Below are 6,000 nucleotides of genomic sequence, written 5' to 3' on the forward strand. Positions count from 1 at the left end.
CACCCTCAGCTGGCTGATTTGTCCCTGTGGGTAGCATTTGTACATATCTCGGCATGTAGCTGACATTCTGTTCATGTGTTTGATGATAAACTTCAGCCATACCTTCACTGCAATAACTGCGTTAGGCTTTCTTGCTTTCTTCCTGTGTATTTTGTTAAATGCCCAGTAATAATCCAGCTGGTGAGTTACAAGTTTTGTTAACGTTGCTGAGCAATGAGGCAGCTACAGTCCGACTGACCAAAAGTTTCTCTTCAGTAAAAATCAAACCCCAAACCAAGATGTCTCTCTTTGGAATTATATTTTTAGTTTTTAGCTCATTATGTGTGGATTTTAAGAATGTTTTAGAAGTTTAATATTAGAAAAATGTAACTGTTAAAATATTAACTGTATTTTCTGTATAATTCTAGGTGCGGCAGGAACTAGATGAAAAAATCACTAAAGAACTTAAACAAGGTAATGTGTCACTATGTTAGGGGCATTTTTAAGGAAAAAGAAGAGTGTTCCTACTCTTGAACGTAATGGCTTGAAAGCTGTCAAGTTCCTGTGCTAAGCACAGGGAGGTTTTTCTGCTAGCTTTCCAGTTTAGACTTGAATGTGAAAACTTCCTGCTTACCAAAAGATTGTGTAGAATGTTATGCAGTTGCCTGAAAAAAAACAAGTGCAGAGAAAACTAACCCACTTCCTCTACACGGGTGGCACTTGGCTTAAGCTGAAGTCGCGTTTTTCTAGAGTGAATCCTTGAGCACAAACATCAAACATAAAAGAAGCCCTGAGAGAAGATGTTTATAGACTTCAGCCATCACTGCTTCTTCCATGTGCATCAGTTGCATTCCGCGCTAAATCATACCGTGCACATTCTCTGCTGTTGGGTCTGGATTTTTGCTGTTTCTTATTCATTGCTTGTATTTGTAGCTTACATGTTGCAGTCTTTTTTGAATAAGCAAGAAGAATATAATCAGTGATGAAAGATACCCTTTCTTTGGGAAAAAATCATTTAGTAGCACTTAGGCAAACATAAGATGAGTTGAATGCTTTTAACATATAGCATGAAACGTGCTCTATAATATGAGGCCAGGTGTCGAAAGAGGAATTCCACCTATTTCATGGTAGTTGTTCCTCCAGAGTCACTGCTTTGCTTTGCAGTGACTGGTGCTATTTCAAAGCAGGTAGCCCCTGCGAGAATTTCCTTCTGTTCCTGCATGCTTTTGGTAATACAGAGAGTGTTCAGCTGTAGCTTCACAGCTTTTTCCATGTGTCTGAATGGACACAAAGCCGTTGCATTTCATCCGTGTGCATTTTGAACCTGATTGTGCATCTGCTAGGTGTCATAGAGTGTGTTTGGTTTCAGGACCTTGTCTGAAAAATGTGGCTGGAGAAGAACAGTAAAGGTGGGCTTGCTTTCATTGAGTATGTGTTTTTGTGGAGGAAAGAGGGTTTTGCCAGAGTGAGTTACAAAGACGCCCCTCAAAGAAAGTGCCAGGCTAGGAGACTTGTCCTGGCCTGACTGCCTTGCAAAGGTGTTTGCATTTTCAGCGGCAGATTCTTTTAAAGTTTGTCACAGAGAAGGCAGAAGCTGGTTTTTAGGAGTAGAGTTCCAATAAATCACTGCTTTGAACATTCAAGGAAAACCGATACTTGAGGTTCAAGAGGTCTGCAGGGGGGCTCAGTTTAGCACTGGTGTAAGCAGGAGTCATTTGTGGGTTCCCTGAAGATGTTCAATGTGTAGCCTATAGAATTTCTTTCACTGGCTTTAGAAATACTGTTGACTGGTAGGAAAATGTGGAAAAAGATTGTTTCTTCCTTTGTGCCTAGCCCTTTGATTGTTATGTCCCCTTGGAAGTTTTTAAATCTCTTTCTGGATTATAGTCTCTCCAGTTATCCATAATGTTTTTATAGTGACTGATTTGGCCCTGTCTAGTGTAAAAGCAACACCGGAATGTTGTTTCTCTTCTCCCTAGCCACTGCTGAATTTGAAGCTGAATCTGCTGGAGCTTCTCCCATGGTATCTTCTGATGGATCTTCAAAAAGTATCCACGTTGACCAGGATCCCCTTGGCAGGGCAGTACAGGAGTACCGTGATATTTTAACCAAAAATTACCTGATTTGAACAAAATGCTGGGAAAAAAGCTCCGGAAATCATTTTGTTTACATAGTGCATCTATAGTTTCTCATCCCACAGTTCAGATGTGAAAATGTGTTTATTTCAGTCTGAATGTAAATTCTAAGTCTATTAAATGGATGTCAAGCACGTTGCACTTGCCTGTTGGTTTATTGGTGTGTAGTTGTTTTACTTTGCACACACCATAAGAAGCACACCTATTTTTTTCTGACTAGCAGAATGACTCATCTTGATTCTTGAGCATGACAGAATTGTCAGAATGTTTCTTATTAAGGTAGATGCATTATTTTTTCTCCACTGATGTTCTGTGTTTTAACAAAAGCATTCCCTTTGTTCTGCTTAATCCTTTCACCCTATGTGTTTTTAATGTTTCCAGTGTTACTTTAATGCTTAGGACATCATTTGATGTGATTTGAGCCTGCTGCTTCAGTCCAGATGCCGTGACTGCTTCTGCCGATAAAGTGAAATCTTTACCAGTGGTCATGCTGGAGGACGGGGCACTTTACGTTGCTGTCACCTTATGCGCCTTAGGTTTAACATTACTGTGAGTGTGTAGCAGTGCAAGAGAGTTATGTGGTGGGTTTGGTATGTTTGTTTTGGATCACAGAACCACGGAACGGGTGAGGTTGGAAGGGACCTCTGGAGGTCATCTGTTCTAGCTCCCCTGCTCAGGGAAGACCACCCAGAGCTGGTTGCCCAGGACCATGCTGGCTTTTGAGTATCTCCCAGGATGGAGCCTCCATGGGCAGCCTGTGCCAGTGCCCAGTCACCCTGATCGGAAAGAGGCATTTCCTGACATTCAGCCCCAACCCTCTGTGTTTCAGTTTGTGCCCATGGCCCCTCACGGGATTCGTCTTGGGGTTTGTATTAAAGGTCGCTGCAGCTGTAGACATTCCCAGTTACTACATCAGCAGCTGTGCTGTACCTGAAACACTTCATGTGCGGGAAAAATGAATGTTAAAATATTAACTTCCAGTCTCCTCAGTACTTTCCAAAACTTGTATGATAGGACAGCCAATCTTTTTGTTGCTGCTAGCAGCTGATGATGTGGTGGCTGTAGCCCACATGGTAGCCAGTGTTCTGGGACATTTGTGTCAATAAAAGAAGCAGGTTTACTTATTTCAGGGAGTTACCTGTTACTGAAGATCTGCGTTGTTATTTCCTGTCCACAGAAGTCAGTAGTGATCAGAAGATGATAGAACAAAGTCCCAGTTCTGGAAAAGGAAGAATGGTTGTTCCGAGATCAGTTAAGACTGGAAAAATTTGGGGGTTTTACCCACTAATTCAAGGACTTGAGTTAACAGGCAGTGAGGAAAGCGATGAATGTTGCTGTGACGCTGTTCCTTTTTCTATGAATACATATTTGTGAAGTTAATATACTGTATTTAATTCCAGATATTCTGTTTCAGCTTGAAATTTAATAAACTTTGTCATCTAGTATATGTCTTTGTTTTATCGTTCCCCTTCTTGACATCGCTTTCTACCCCTTTCCCTAACCGTACAGCTCTCCAGAGCGCTCTGCTCCTTTCAGCTCTGTTCACAGCTGCACCTTCAGCCTGTCCTGGAGGCCAGGCAAAAGGCCAGCATGTGTGTATGTCCTTTTCCACAACTGTGTTAAGACCACAGACTGGTGTTGTGGTATTGCTCATGATCAGTTCCCAGACTTTTCCTGTATTTTAGAGCAATCCTCCTTGTGGTTTGGGCAGAAGGTAGCAGGTGAGCTTCTGGTGGCCGTGAAACGCTGGGAAATCCCACAGGTTTTGATCCCCTGCAAAGGAAAAAGGTGTAAGGAAATTTCTCCAGCCTGCACCAGAGTGGTCAAAGAGAAGTTCAGCTTTTGCTACTTTCTAGTGTCTCTCCACAGAGGAAGCAGGGACAGAACATCTTGACATTCACTTTGTGTTGTCAGTCACTGTGATAAACTCAGACGTGACCTGTGCTCAAGTTTCTTCACTGCTCTCTGCTGCCAGCTCTTAGTGAGAGGGGAGAGCTCTTGGCTGGTGGAGCAGCAGAACAGAAATTCGGTGTTGGCATCTGCTATAACCGGCATTGATAGCAGTTATGATGAGGTGTGAGGAGGGTACAGAGAAGTCCAGGCAATTCCTGCACTTGAAAGTCCATCCCCAGTGTCACTGTGGGGACACTCCTGATGAAGCAGGAGAGGGCATGGCACTTAGGGGAGGCTCTGAGGCCTGGAAGACAGGGAATGTCTGTCCCATCTTCAAGAAGGGCAAGACCGAGGAGCTGGGAACTACAGCCTCACCGTGCTGCCTGGGAAGGTGGCAGAGCACGTACTCTGGAAGCCGTTTCCAAAGATGTTGGGGACAAGAAGTCGGTAGGGGGGAGTCAGCATGGGTTTGCAAAGGGTGAAATCATGCCACACTAATCTGGTACCTTTCTAGCGATGTGTGAGTAATTGAGTGGACAGGGGAAGAGCAGTGCATGTTGCTTACCCTGACTTTAGCAAGGCTTTCTCTGGCTTGTGCCCTAACGGTCAAGTTCAGGTTTAGGAACTTCCTGATCTCTTTCCAAAGAAGAAAGCAAGCGTGTTTCTTGATTTCTTTGCTCAGGTACATTAGAAACCCTTTGGGGTCAGTAGCTACAAGCAGGTTGCAGATCTTTGCAATCAGTTGTATGGAATAAACAATTCTGTTTCAGAAAATCTTATTATGCCAGCTGCTTTTTCCTCATGAGCAAATGTGTCAGAAGTTTCCCAAGTTTTGCTGTCTTCAATATACCATGCTGAATTGTGGCTACAAAACATTAGTTTTTCAGTTTCTCATTGGCAGAGTAGTGGTTGAGTAGTGCTGCTGCAGCACTAGTATGTCTACCTAGTGAGTCCTGACTTCTGAAACATCCAGGCTTTTGCTTATAATTCATTGCTGATCGCTGCCACTCTGTTCCGCTGATGCTCTGCAGAGGGAACCTAACTCTGGTATCTATCCTGTAAGCATGCTGACCACCTGTGTCCTGTTTTCATCCTGCCTTTACCTCAGAGGTACCCCTCGCCGCACTTCCCTGGATATAGAGATAAAGCACTTGTGACTAAAAACAAAGAAGCTGCACGTTCTGTGTGCCTAGAAAAGCCAGTGGTAAATGCTGCTTTACTGCTGGCTCCCAGCGAGAAGCGGAGGTTACCGGCTGCTGGGCAAACCAGCGTTAACATCGAGCACAGCAGCAAGGGAAAGCCCAGTCCAGTCATTCACTGCAGTGATGACGTGTCTGTTCCTGGTTGCCAGTGAAAAACCTGCTCTCAAATGTGGGTGGCTGCTCCTTGCTGCTTGTTGGAAACAGCCCCCCGCTACCCTGCAAGTGCTGCGGTGTCGTGGTTTAACCCCGGCTGGTAACCCAGTGCCACGCAGCCGCTCGCTCGCTCCCCCCTCAGCCAGAGGGATGGGGAGAGCTGGAAAGGAACGTAAAACTCAAAGGCTGAGGTAAGAACAATTTAGTAATTGAAATAGAATAAAAATGGAAGAATAACAACAACAATGACAATAATAGTTATAATGAAAAGGGAGAGGGAAAGGAAGAAAGGAGCACGTGGTGCACAACGCAACTGCTGGCCGCCCACCGACTGATGCCCAGCCAGTCCCCAGGCAACAAGCCCCCTGCCCAGCCAGCCCCCAGGTACATAGAGAGCAGGCGTGCCGTCCCATGGCATGGAATACCTCTTCGGTTGGTTCGGGTCAGCGGACCTGGCAGTCTCCCCTCCCCAGCCCTTGCGCCCCTCCAGCCTTTTTGCTAACGAGGCCTGAGGAACTGCACAGTCTCACATCAAAGCCAAAAGACAGCACTGCGCTAGCTCCTAAGAAGATAATTAACGCTATCCCAGCTGAAACCAGGACGTGCTGCTAACACATCTGGCAATACACGAGCTCACT

At 44.9% G+C, this 6,000-nt stretch overlaps 1 pseudogene; it reads left to right on the forward strand.

Moving 5' to 3' along the window:
• LOC130159839 (ankyrin repeat domain-containing protein 26-like) overlaps nucleotides 1-3,561 on the forward strand; it is a 44,050-nt pseudogene extending 40,489 nt beyond the window's left edge.
• Nucleotides 3,562-6,000: the final 2,439 nt, after the last annotated feature.

Source organism: Falco biarmicus, chromosome 16 (assembly GCF_023638135.1).
Source record: "Falco biarmicus isolate bFalBia1 chromosome 16, bFalBia1.pri, whole genome shotgun sequence".
Classification (NCBI taxonomy): domain Eukaryota; kingdom Metazoa; phylum Chordata; class Aves; order Falconiformes; family Falconidae; genus Falco; species Falco biarmicus.